At 37.0% G+C, this 12,658-nt stretch overlaps 1 long non-coding RNA gene across 1 annotated transcript in view; it reads right to left on the bottom strand.

Moving 5' to 3' along the window:
* Positions 1-7,533: 7,533 nt before the first annotated feature.
* The window catches only part of LOC107678870 (uncharacterized), a 50,605-nt gene continuing 45,480 nt past the window's right edge, over positions 7,534-12,658 (bottom strand). The window contains exons 2-3 of the long non-coding RNA XR_001632978.1: positions 8,157-8,286; positions 7,534-7,628 (exon numbers count right to left, since the gene is read on the bottom strand). This is a non-coding gene — a long non-coding RNA (uncharacterized LOC107678870). The remainder of the gene's footprint in view (positions 7,629-8,156; positions 8,287-12,658) is intronic.

The raw sequence follows: 12,658 nt of genomic DNA on the forward strand, positions 1-12,658 counted from the left end.
GTTTTATTCAAAATATTCACAAACATGCTCACTATATTATGAAATATCTGATGTTCCGATTCTGAAATATGTGCAAGTAAATCTATTTGGTAGTTTAAACACTTTTATGTCGACCGTGTTAGTTGATCTATACCGGGTGATGGGCGCCGCCATGTTAGTTCGCGCTGCATCCGAGCTGTGGGATTTACAACACGCAAATTCATCCTCTCCTCCCGAAACACGTTAAAGTAGGTCTCCGGTAAACTGGGAGAAGAGCAGAGTAAACTTTATAGTTACCTACACAATCTGTATATGATATCAATAAAAACATGATCATTATTGCCATTTCCATAGAAATCAGCACGTATTTTACAAACTATAAATGTATGGTTTTGCTAGTATGTGTATTTAAATGTCTGAAACCTAAAATAAGCATTATATGGTTGAAAACACTGAATATTTGTGATATGACAAGCGCTCAGCGCGTCCAATCTAGCTCCGCGCCAGCCAAAGCACGAAAGCGGATTTAAATTCAGCGGTTGATGACGTGACGCACTGAAAGTTCTAATCGCACCGGTGTGATCGTACGCTTCAGGGACCAGCCAAGACTGATCACACTGGTGTGATCGTACGCGTTAAAGCGTTAAGCTTCATATGGCTTCAGAAGTAACACAGAATAATTCGCACAATCGGGGAAAAAAAATAAAATAAAATCTCGGATTTAGATCGGCCCTTTCTGACCGATACCCGATCCGAGAAAAATGGCACTATTGGAGCCGATACCCGATATGAATATCGGATCGGCGCATCCCTAGTTCAAATTGTATTTATCAGGACTGGATATTTTATATCATTTCGAAACGAGTGTGTGAACCCGCAACCTCATGCCCAAACCTATCATGCATATCACTAACTGGCAGTATGCCTTCACTGGCCTTTGAAAGGGTCATTTATATTCCCATAATATATTTTCCATAGTGTCTTCATTTACTCCACAACCATGGTTGACTGCCCAGCAGCCGCATAACATATTGGTGTAAATCACTCATTTCTGTTATTGGATGACCTACTCAATAGAAACGCAACAGGAGAAACATATAATCAAGAGCTAGTAGCCTACTGCGGAGGAAAAGAGAGAAAGAGCCGCCAGCAGCTGAATTTGTCTTGACAAAATCGGACAAACAAGATACAAAAGCTGCTGAATTTGCTGCCCTGCCGGGGATTTTTTTTTTTTTTTGTTAATTTAAAAAAAAAAAAATCTAAAGTTTTAGTGCACATATACACTATATGGCTCCGCGGACGGCACCATCTTTAATTTTGCACAACTATTATATTTGTATAGAATGAGATGTAAAGAACTGTGAACTGTCAAAAGTGATAAGGTATAGCTAAGAGTGGTCCAGACCAACCTTACGAAAGTATGACTTACAGAAGGTATACTTAACTAAGAATGTTTCGGGAAACATGTATTAACAATAAGGTACAGGCAGGGGTGAGCGATATATATCGTCTGCGATAATATCGTAATTGTTGTTTTAACGATGTGCAATTTGACATTATCGAGTATTTTGCAAAAACCATTCAAAACATCCCTACAGAGCGCACGCATACATTACGTGAAGTCTAGACTAGTGCGTGTGCGCATTTAGTGTGTTTTCTTTCACTGCATGATTCAGTCTATTAAAATGCATTTAGAATGTATTTACATTCTAAATGAAAAATGAAAAATAGATACATTTCTTTTTTCCTCATTCTTTCTTGTAGCAATTCCCTCAGTCACACACCTGACTGAAAGGCTCATTATGCAGCTCATTATGCAGGCCTTTGTCTTCTCTGGTGTGAATCACATCATTATCCATGACCATTCACGCCCCCTCGCATATTCCTTTTCTACACAAAATGTGTCTTAGAAAATTTAAATCAATATATTGTTTTCTGTGAGTGAGTAAACAAGATGATTTTCACATCATTCTGAAGAAAAAACTCTAGACTTCAAGATCCAGTTCTCAATAGTCTTGTGAACAAATGTTCTGTATGTGTTTCATGGCCTTATTTCAGTGACTTTAAAATTTTAGTTTTTCACTAAGCACGCATAAACGTTGTTTTCTCAAAAGCACAATCACATACATACATGCTGCCCACATATTATTGTAGCCCAGTTTGTGCTGATTATGGTGCTACTAAACTTAGCCATTAAAATGTTTATTAGCAACTGAAAAAAGCACAAATGTCAGGACATGTCAAAACTTCTCCAGGGCCCAAAACACCCTCGGACCCCAGAGGGTTAAGGTACAACTTAAGAACGACATAGCATTAAGAAGGTTTCGGGAAACGCAGCCCAGATCAGGATACTGGTAGTTCCCAGCATGCTTTGCATTGAACTAATCAAATGTTACATTAAAAAAAAAAAAACACATAAAAGTTTGTAGATAGATAGATAGATAGATAGATAGACTTATTTACATTGTTATAAATAAATTCAAATTTTCTATTTAAAATATATTAAAATAGAATAGAGTTATGTTAAATTGTAATATTTCAAAACATTACTGTATTTTTGATCGCATAAAATCTTTGTAAGAGTCTTTCAAGACTTTAAATACATTTTTTTTTAAAAACAACCATAAAATTTTATATATAATATAAAAAACTTGTATTATAGCAATACTGTATTACAAAAGTGTAAGGCACATTATCACAAGCTGCTTTTTTGGCACATTAAAAATTGTATCATGTACCACATTGTCTAAACATGATTTCTGGTTGTCATCCTTCCACGTTTTAGTAGTGTAGTTATATTCTTATTCTCCTCCACTGCAGCAGTATGCATGAGTGTGAGAGTCACTCTTGAAAGGGCACCGGCCCCACAGGGGGCCCCCCCCTGCCTGGGACCCGCAGCCTGCCATCCATCAGAACAACACAGTTAGCAAAAACACTCGGCTGCAACCTGCCAAAACCCACAGTAGTAATCGGTACATCTCCAACCTATAAAGCTAGAGAGGTGGGGAGCTGTGTGGGTAAGTACAGTTAACTCACTGCTTGTTAATATGGTATATTTAAAATGCACTATTGTTCTCGTTCTAATACCGCCCTCTTCAGTGTGTCTCTCACTGTTCTAATTTTTCATTCTGTAGGGTCTTTAAGACTCAATAAAACAATTTAAGAGTGTCGATAATATAATCTTTCATATGCCCCAAATCCAATTCTACCCATGATTGAAAACATTGGCCGGACAGAGGTGCCTTTTATTCTTCTGCACTCTACATCATCCAAAACAAGTCTACAAAATATGCTCTCTTGGAATAAAATACTGAGGACTACCACCTGAAAGCGCAAGAAAAAACATCATCAAGAAACTACAAAGCAGATGCGACAGATGAGATTTAAATGCAATTTAGAAATAGGAAAAATATGGATTTTCCAATCTGCTTTGTGGAAGCAGCGCCCACTAAAACCCCATCAAATTGTCAGAAGTTCCCCAAGGCTCACCCTCAGGTCCTTTTCTAATTTGTTGCTCATGCTGAATTTGGTGTTTGAAGCACATCAGCAGAGTTAAAACAACATATTTACATTAGGAACAAAGGATTTGCTCTCAAATGGATGATCAGGTCCTATTAAATTTTAGTAATGACCTTCAACTTGACTTTGCCAGGTAACACATTTCCAGGCTCAATTATCCCCCTTCAATAGATTTCAAAGGTGTTCTTTAGAAGCATAAAAGCGTTATAATTAGCGGAAGCCCTCGCTCATGTAATGTGCCAAACACAAAGCAGCTCAGTAGCTGCTAATTTCTTTGGCTGTCCTTACAGTTGTGTCTCATCTCTGTTGATCCTTCTTTCCTTCCACACACATACAGAAAAAAAAGACATGTTCACACATCCTAATACTGCTCACCAGCCGAGCTTGAGCCATGTGTGAAAGCCCTTTGTGTCTCTGTCTAACTCTTCTTCTGGTGAGACTCAAGAGTCGAAAGGAAAAACAACTTTTTTTCTCCTCATAAGCATACTCTGAAACATAACTAGTAGTTGGAGAAAAACTTGAAATGAGAAGGGGACACATTTCCACGCATGATGAAAAGCCAAACAAACCTGTCAAGGAGCCCTGAATATCCTTGAACCTGTGCAAACCTGCAAATTTAAATGGATTTCTGTAGCACTAAGACCAAAGTTTCACATTAAGATTAAAATGGTACGTTTAATTGGATATTTACACCAGCCTGCCCCCTCATTTGTGAACTGGACTACATCAACGAGATGTAAAAGCAAAAAGACATGCATGTGCATGTGTGTGTGTGTGATAACATTTTCATTTTAGATAATATACTGCAATCCAAATGAGCCAATAAAAAAAAAAACTTAATTTCCCTCACTTTAATTGAAATTCACCTAAATATATAATAAACAATTTATATTTTGAATATTATTCATGTAACTCAACTCTGTGTAATATTTAATTACAAAACCATAAAAGAAATTATACATTTTATTTATAAGCTGTTTCCAAGTTAATTATGAATAAATGGGACATGAACAATTAAGTCATCAATTTCTATTATTTGTAATTATTTGTAATTGCCAGCAATGACTAGAGTCATATTTCACTTCAAAAAGCAGTGAGTACATTTAAACTAAGCTGCAACTGTCCAATTAACTAATCATGAAGACAGCTAAACAAGAGAGAGTAAAGCGCAATGAGATGTTTGATTATTATGACCAGACACAGACAAAGACCAAGTTTAAGACCTGCCGTGCTGAATCGCCCAGCATCCCTCTCCCCTGTGACCTCATCACAAAGTTAACACAAAACAGATTGGGGCGACAGCGTCCTTCCCGTAGTCCAGCAGAGTTCAAAGTTACCGAAATAAACTAATCCCAAATAGTCTAGCATCCATCATAACTAAGCCAATAAAAAACCCCAGTTACACATAACACCCACCCTATAAAAGTTAACATCAATGAACTGGCCCCTAAACAAGTGTGTGCATGCTCACACACACAAACACACAAAAGTGCCTTTAGCAGAGCCAATTAAGATCAAGTCTTCTTTTAACTTGTCATGCTGTCTAAGCAACTGCAGAAATGCAGCCGTTATGGCCAATGAGCTGCCATTGTGATATGAGGGGGTTAACTGCCCTCTCCCTCTCTCTACAGGATATATGTCAGTGCTAATACTGAAGGCTTTAGCCAATGGCCCTGTGAAGAGTGACCAGGATCAAGACTAGATTGTTTAATGGCAAACTGGGAAGAAAAAAAATTATATGTATATATATTTTTTTTTTCTCACTACAAGAAGGGCATGAATAAAACAGTTTGCTTGAGGTTAGTGTAACGCTTCACAATTCAGTTTTCAGACCATGAAAAGCAAATGCAAAAATAAATATAGCTGCAAGCAGCAATTACCGGGGTTCAAGCACTTTAAGGCATTTACAGCTACACATTTTTTTTTATTTGACCAAAAATTGAGCTCATATACGTGTACCGAGTTTGGTGAAGATATGTCATTTTGTTCACAAGTTATAGCCTTTTTAGTAAAAATGGCCCCGTCCCTAACAGACGTTTTTGCATCCCTAAGCGTTATTTTTTAAAAAGCAGGATGTGAAGCGCTGTAAGAGACGAAGCGTGAGACTTGCAACATCTGAAACAGGAAGGATTTTACACTGCATGTGTTTACACCTCTTGAATAATAGGGAGGAAGTCACTGTTTAAATTTGGCTGAGTGCTGTAATGTGCAAACGGATCCCCAACAGAGGCTTTCTGTCACTGCAAACCGACTCGTCACACGCCGGGATTTCCACACTACGTCTGGGACGACGTCTGCAAAGCACTGTCACACTGCATGAAAGCATTTTTATGATGTAATCACTGAAACATGAATCAAAAAATTCCCCATACTAAAGTGTCTTAAGCAGATCAGCAGGAAATTGTCATTGGTTTATGGTATTTTTTGATCAAAATAAATGCAACCTGCAACACTGAAAATTCCAAAAAGAAAAAGTGCACTTTAAATACCCGGATGATGCACTTAAATAACCGAAAAAATGAAGTGGGTAACGTTGGACACTTCAGGCACTCAATTGTCGCAGCTTTAATTACGTACCGAAGGGGGAGGGGCTATGAGACTCCGATTATGAATGACAAAATAACCGTATATAACTCATACTATATATGGTTAAGTACATAGTGTATGAGTGCATAGTGTATAGTGCATCATTTGGGACGCAGCTATTGTCTGGTGGAAGAATACTGTTTTTATTAATATCATTACACTTTATTCGCTCTGTTTTATTTTGTGAAACCTTACTAAGTATATATAATAACCGTTTTATAAAAGCAATAAGCCCCGTGAAGGCATGGTTTACAGTGAATTTATAACAAGCTAAGGGGCGTTGTTAGGCACGACGCAAAGCGGAGTGCCTAAAGCCCCCTTAGCTGTTATAAATCTATTATACAATCTCATTTAGATTAAAAACTGCTCATGCAGCATGTATGCAGCATCTTTGTTTGGCTCATGATTAAAATCCAGTGGTTGCCTCTAACTGAATGGAAAGAGCACAGACAAAGCCTATTTGTTTCCTTATATGAAGAGATTTCTTTTATTTGTGTTATTTATTTATTTGATTTGGGGGGGGTTTGTTTTAAAGGGGTCCTATTATGCTCTTTTACAATGTCTTGAATTTGTTTTGGGGGTGTACTAGAACATGCTCTCATGCTTGGTGGTTCGAAAAACGAAAAGTGATTTTTTTTAAACAAAATATCTCCCTTTGGAGTGGACTTTGAGATTTGCAAGTTTGAAGATCTTTTATGCCCAAACATACACACTACACACTGACTAAAATTCAAAAAGTGAAAAAGCCTAATAGGACCCCTTTAAATTTTCACGTTTCAATTTCACAAAGAAATGTTCAGCATTTCGTCCAAGCAATAATAAATGGACATCTTTTCATTTATAATTTGTCTTAAATCTCATTGTTAAAAAAAAATACAAATAAAAAATTGTGAGAAAATTGTATAGTGAAATCAGTATCGTGAATCATATCGCATCGTAAGTTGAGTGAATCGTCACATCCCTAAATAATAATTAATCTAAACATTTGCTTGCAGAGTTGGTTTTAGTTCTATAATATTAGTGTAAAACTGAATATGAAAACACTAAATGTGGACAAATAAACAAGTAGACTGTTTTTACATCTTTGATTTGAATCATTCATATCACTTACATCACTGTGCATCAGACTAACATTCCTACATGTATGTGTGTTTGCTAAAACACAGATTAGCAAAAAAAAGATTCTTATAACCTGGATTATCTTGATACGACCAATTCCAACATGTACGACAAACCAGATTGGTCATCACTTACAGAGAGAGGGACAAAGACAGAGACAGTGTGCTGCTCATAAGAGATAAAAGAGCCATAGGCTAATGCTGAAAAAGATGTAGAGAACAGAGACGGGGATAAAAACAGACACGAGGTCATGAGCGGCCAATTATCCTGTCGGTAGTAATGCACTCAAGCCTGTGATCACCACAGGGTCATCCGTACTACACGCACCTGAGAGAGAGGTGTGTGGCGGTGCGTTTTAACTTGGCAGACAAGTCTGTTTGTGCTCTCGGTGTGAGTCCTTCACCTCTTGGATGCTGGCACGTGGTCTGACACAGAAAACAGATGTAAAACACATTATTTCCTTGAACAAAAGTTCTCACGTGTTATTCCTTTCCTTCAGACTTTTCCCTCCTCTACTTCCACGCAGCAGCCTTTCAGCACCCGGCGGTCCATTATTAGCTGTAAAAATCCCACTTTCATTACCCCATTGTCATCAAGATGCTCAAATCAGCATCCTTCAACACCAAACCTTCACCTTTTCATTTCTGCTCGTCTCCTTTTCTTTTTGCCTCCACTTCACATCTCTGCAAAATCTCCCAGTGTCCTTCTCTGCCCATTAAAGAGGTCCATTTTATTTTTCTCTTCCTGCTCTTCCCTAAACCACTCCATTTCCCCATTTGAATCACTTCACTTATGCGCCGCCTAGATTGAAGTATAAGTGTCCCTGAGGCTAATTTAAGCTTTCCAACAAAATACATGCATTATACCAAAAGTACAAAACAGCCATATAAAAATGTTGTTCCACTTCATCAAGGTCTAACATGTCTTTTACCCACCACCCGAATGTTTCTTACCTACTGGTGATGAGGCAGAGATGTGGCATCACGTGGCAGTCTTTCTCTCCCTCCAACAGAAGTTCTCAGCTTCACAGATTGTGTGGAGTGCGTCTATGAGTTTTGATTTTCAATGATACAAAAAAGAGATCTGAGAAAAGAAGCAGAAGAAAAGAGAATTGTGAAAATGCTGTGAGGTCATCGAGACATGCCACAAAATGAGAGTACAGATAAAGGGAACCACAAAACTGAAACCATCCGATTTTAACATTAGAGCAAACATAAAAAAACAATGCTATGAATAATTTTATAATAAAATGTACATTTCATAACACTGTAACAAATGGATTTTAATTTTACTTTATATCTGAAACTTGGCCACAAACCAAAAGACATGGTTATTCATCACAAATGAATAGGTCTGAAAGAAAGCTGCAGTTATGTAACACCTGAGTAACAAAAACTGTAAAAGTATTATTATAAAACAGAATTTTTATAATAACATTTTTGACTTTGAGTACAAACTGTTTACATGTTTTTCTCCATCATGAAATCAGCCCACAACAATGCTAAAATGCCTTGCCAAAGCACTGGATGATGATCAGGTATTTAAGGCGGAGGAACAGCTCAAGGAGAGTTGATCGGTCTGAAGCCCTGAAGGACTCGGACCAGTTCAGAAATCAATCCCATCATCCCCTAGACATGACATCAAACACAAGCTCGGCAGTAACTGCTCTACACTACCAGGGAAGCCCAACTCTCCCCATCTTAACACCATTACCATCCAAAAACCTGCTCACAGCAATACTGAGGGCTGGATTCTCCATTCCTTCAGCTAGTATGTGTGTGTGTGTGTGTGTGTGTGTGTGTGTGTCCAGTGTAGTACAGCAGGTGTAGGTGTGAATTGAGAGATTTCTGGGTCACATGATGCACTCACTGATGACTGAATTAAGCCCTTTTAAGATGACTCATGTCATTGAACTCCAACGCTTGGGAGCAAAGCATCAGCTACAGAACTTCCGGTCAAGTGTTTTAGTGTGCCACTCAAAGTTCAGATGATTTCAACGGCCCCACTTGCCGCTGACATTTCAAAGAGCAACCAATAGGGATGCTCCGATCAGGGTTTTTGCAGCTGATACCGAGTACCGATTTCTATTGATATCGAAGAAGGTGTACCGTCGATAAATATTGATACCGTTTTATCGCCCAGGCCTACGTTCTATGTTTCTTATTTATTTGGTTCCACAGTGTTTGCTGATTTTCAGTTTTATATACCTATTTAAACTTTGTGTAGCCTAAGTAATTTGTTATTTTATTAGGCATATATGATGTATTTTATTCATTTTGTTAATAAAAGTTCTGAGTTTGACGTTGTTGTTACTTGAATTGAATCAACGCCGAATTGCCGCTAATTTGAAAGTGAAAGTAAAACGCACACTGCGCTTTTTCAAGCTATTTGAAAGCCAAGAAATCAGGGAAAACTCAAACGACCAATTGCTTGATGCCGAATTGCGGCAATTCAACTGCCGCTAATTTGAAAGTGAAAGTAAAATGCACACGGCATTTGAAAGCGAAGAAAAGAGGGAAAACTCTAACGAACTAACCAACCGCCCCCCAACCCCAACGGTGATACCGGTATTTCCTCACCGTCACAACACTACCCCCAGATTAATTTTGCCTCAATAATGTTTCACTGTCGCCTCATTAACATGAAATGTTTCAAACAGTCATATCAATATGTATGTATTAGGGGTGTGCTCAAATAGTCGAATATTCAATCTGTAATTATTATTCGAAAAATAATAACACTAATCGAATTTATCTACATGTTGCTTTGCTAGCCGTAAATACAGGGAATCCATGATAAATCAAGTAATTTATTTATGTTATTTATATGTATGATGTATAAATCTCAATTTCAATCTCAATTTCAAAATGACCCTTATGACTGGTTTTGTGGTCCAGGGTCACATTTGTAAATTACTTATAGCACTCATGTCATTCCAAAACTTTATGAATATTTTGTGGATCATTCTTTAGTTTTAAAGAATGTTCACTTTTCCATTTAAATGAATGTGAATGGGAAAAGATGCTGTAGAGCTCAAAAATGCACTATAAAGTGTGCTTGTGTGCTATAATCGAAGTCTTCTGAAGACTGTTCTCATTTTATGCTTCATGAACGAAATATAGTCATATGGGTCTAGAGCGACATGAAGGTGAGTAGATGGATTTAAATTTTTGGGGTGAACCATCCCAACTGTGTATAACTTTCAAATATGATCAACTTAAAACCACATATGTCAGTTGCCCTTCCCATAATACAAAAGCAAACACATTCGAGGCATTTCAAACCAGTGCAGCTGTGCTACGCTTCACATAATGCTCTCTGACTGAAGAAGAAAGTTATTATGCCATCTAATGAGCTTTAGAAAGCCAATTCCTTGACATGCACAATAATAATTAAAATTGATACTGAGTCTGAGCGTATCTATTCAACACAAAATAATCACAATACTATTGATTTTCACGCCTTTACCACAAAGAGTCGAAAACAGAAACAAGTCCCTTCATCTGACAAAGGATAGATGAAGGTTAGACAGGGCTGTGTCTCAAAATATAGTGAGCTGCCAACATGCCACTCGGCATTTCTGGGTGTCACAGACTCATCTATGATGTCTATCCCAGTAAGTTTTGAAAGACTTTTGAAAGTTTCGATAAACACAAATCAGAGACAAAAAGAAGTTCCCTGATGTACTTCTCACAAAGAAACAGCACAAAAACAGATCTTCTCAAAGGTGAAGGTGCAAGCACACCAGGGACAGATCTAGACAGTAATTTTTAGGGTGGCATGGGGTCTATGAGGGGTGGCAAAACCAAAGCAAGCCCCCATGCATAGTTTTTGGGGATTTATGGTCTGACATACACAGTTGTGTTCACAAATATTGTATTACCATTAAGAAATCATCTATACTGTTTAAAATGAAAAATAAATAACATTTCAATATCCATCATGGAACCAAGTCAATACACAACATAAAAAACTTCAACAGGTTATACATGTTTCTGAGCTTGTATCACTAAAGAAGACATGTGGTTCTATTAAAATTACATAGGCTACTTAGATGGTATAATCATGTTTAGTGCAAGTTTAAGAGCAACAAAAACTTTTGAATTTCTTAACATTAGAAAGAAATACAATAATATCAAAGCACTGAAACTGGATCAGTTTTAAAAACAATGTTTGATTTTCTGTTATTAACAAAGGTGGGAATGTCTGTAATCACCCAGAACAAACTCTATCAACCATATACTCTAGCAAAACTGGGGTCATATGGGTCTTGCAATGGGTCTTGCAACTGCATAGCAAGAGCCTAGCAACCATTTGCAAACACATTTGCCATAATATTAATTCCTGTTAGATTTTTGTGTATTACATAGAGAATTGTGTGTTTCGCAAAAAGTGTTGGAAATTAGTGTATGGTTTCCAGATTTGGTGTGTGCTTCTGGTGTTTGAGTGTCAGCTTTCAGAAATTGTGTGATAAGTAAAGATTTTGTGTGTAAGCAGTTGAAAAAAATTCAAATACACAGTTGACTTTCCTGCCCAGGGAACACTGAGATCAATAACACCGTAACAAAAAACTCTTACTAAGATTCAGGAATTATTTTTGCATCTCAATGTCTATCACAGTATACATAAATTAAATTACAGATACAGATGTATAATTCAGCAATGAACTTTTGGGGAAAAAATTATTTTCATTTTACTACTGTAAAGTAATCTAGACACTATAAAAGTTCAAATGCCAAAGAATTGTATGAACTTGGCATGCACCACAATACAGTAAAAAATAAAATTAAAAAAGTAAATTTAGCATTCTCTGCACATTTGGCCAAATTTCATTACAGTATACAGTACTATAGCAGTTTCTTGGTCTCCTGACAAGACTAGCTATATCTCTAGGCAGTCATTTCTCAGTTCTGCAAAAATGCAGTACACATAAAAAATGGTTACAAATAAAATTTGACAGTCACACGCTTGAAGGTGTACAACATGTGCTACAGTTTACTGTACATATAGAATAGTGAAATCGCGATCTCGATTCCATTTCGATTTATTGTGCAGCCCTATTGCCAACTTAGCAATTTTGTTGCTAAATTTATACAATTTTCAGACTATGTACACTGTTAGACTTTGCTGTAATTTTACAGTTACTTACCGCAAAAAAGCTCAGTAAACTACCATATATATGTTTTACGGTTAACTACTGTAATATGCACTGCATTATGGGTATTTTTATGCCATTTACAGTCATTTACTGTATATGGGAATCTGCGGTATTTACTGTTTGCTCAAAAGCAGTAGTGCTACTGTAAATTGTTCTGCTAATGAAAAACATGAATCTGCATTCTCAATATAATGTCTGGGTAAGCACAAGTGTGGTGAAATAAATGCATTTTTAAAATGATTAAAAAATAAAATATATAAACTTTGCTTACACCCCACAAAATTTAAATTTTATTCA

Source organism: Sinocyclocheilus anshuiensis, unplaced genomic scaffold (genome assembly GCF_001515605.1).
Source record: "Sinocyclocheilus anshuiensis isolate Anshui unplaced genomic scaffold, SAMN03320099.WGS_v1.1 scaffold1800, whole genome shotgun sequence".
Lineage (NCBI taxonomy): Eukaryota > Metazoa > Chordata > Actinopteri > Cypriniformes > Cyprinidae > Sinocyclocheilus > Sinocyclocheilus anshuiensis.